Genomic DNA, 1,882 nt, shown 5'->3' on the forward strand with positions numbered 1-1,882 from the left:
CAACAGACGCTTACTTAAAAAAAAAAAAAAAAAAAAAAAAACTTTAAATGATCCGTCCTCGATTTAATATTTAGGATTATTCAGATATACTTCAGCCCGTCGCAGGTACAAAAGATCAGTAGAGAGAGAGCGGCAAACCTTTTTTTTTTTTTTTTTTGTAATTTGTAAAAATCATTTTCTAATCCAATTAGCTATCAATCGGAAATGAATTGGAAGAACACTGCAAAAACTTGTCACAAGGTCATTTTAAGGACGCGTTGCACATTTTGCATCCAACATATCTGAAGATTATTGAAAATCAGATTCTAAACCCTTTGGGGCACATGTTTCTTGCAAACCCCAGTCTGTGTGCCCCTGGCTAGTGGCTAGTTTCCATTGGTTTGTAACAGCAGATGGGCCGTGGCTCTCATTGGCTGTCAGGACGCTCGCCAGTAAGATTTGGGCAGAGGTCCTTTTTTCAGGATTTACAGGATTTGGCCCGCTGGTGTTCTGGGTGTGCCACAGGCTGCCTCTGGCGCTCCACAAATGCTTGCTCGCTGTTACTAATATACAGTATCTATTTGTTATGGAAAAAAAGTGTGTGTGTGTGTGTGTGGGGGGGGGGGGGGGGGGGGGGGTCAATAATGTTAGAAATTGTCATTTTGTTACAGCTTATACTGTATTCTTGCTGTTAGCTTTATTAAATATACACTACATTGGGGCAGATGGAAAAAACGCAGGGTGCAGGTTTATTGAGTGCGTTATCCCCTGTCAGAAAAAATTACACTAATGCTTTGGAGTAAACAGCTTTGAAAATCCAGCACAGTCCTCAGGACAGGCTAGAGCTTTGCTGTTGAATGAACTGATCCACTGTTTGGTCTTAATCTTACCCATTTACATAAATAGAAAAAAAAAAAAAAACCTGTATACAGTCATCTGGAGGTGTTGGCAGTGGGTTTTGGCATTCAGGGTCAGCAGCCATGGATTCCGGCACTAGGCAGCGCTGCTCACTTCACTTCATTAAAACCAGTGCGCGTGAATTCGGCTGCTCGGAGCATTTGGCCCGGCCTGGAGTCGCAGATTGTATTTTCTATTTTGGTTGTTGAGCTCAGTGGGGAGGTGGTAGAGGCTCACCGGCCGTTTGAAAGACCCGCTTGGCAGTGAGCGGGCTGCGGGGAGCGTGGCACCACTACACTACACAATTGGTTTGGAGATTTTAAAAGATGGGTATCCAGAGATGATAGCCACAGAGAAGGAGATGTGATACCTTTTATTGGACTAACTAAACAATAATTCGTCACAAGCTTTCAAGACCTCGAAGATCTCGGGTGAAACCAGGAAAGAGAGATTGATGTTTGCATTTCATTTTAAAATAAATAAGAATTGTGATTAATCTGGACCGTTTAAACCACAGCAGCGTTAAAAGAACCGTAAACCGGAACTGGAGGCACCATCAGCAGCCAGCTTCCTAATCAAACATCAGCCCGGTATTTTTAGACATTGATCGACGTACTGAGAACGCTTTCATTTTCAAAAGCAACATTCATGTACTCGTTCTAAAATATGTATGTTTGGAGTGAGGCTGCAAACAGTGCCCTGGAGCAATTGATCAATTAATTTTTAAATGAGGCTCTCGGGGGGGAAAAAAATTACATTAATTGATCAATTCATTGCATCCCTAGTATCAATGACTCTTGCAAAGAAAACATCTCCATTGCTTTTTTACACACCTACGAGGAGTAAACCTCCACATCCCGCACTGTTGTTTGTTTTAATTGAAATGAACCTGTCACTCTCTCTCTCTCTCTCTCTCTCTCTCTCTCTCTCTCTCTCTCTCTCTCTCTCTCTCTCTCTCCCGGGCTGCACGGACGCTAATTGCATGTTAATCTCCTCTTAACGATTC

Source organism: Polyodon spathula, chromosome 27 (assembly GCF_017654505.1).
Source record: "Polyodon spathula isolate WHYD16114869_AA chromosome 27, ASM1765450v1, whole genome shotgun sequence".
NCBI classification, from domain to species: Eukaryota; Metazoa; Chordata; class Actinopteri; order Acipenseriformes; family Polyodontidae; genus Polyodon; species Polyodon spathula.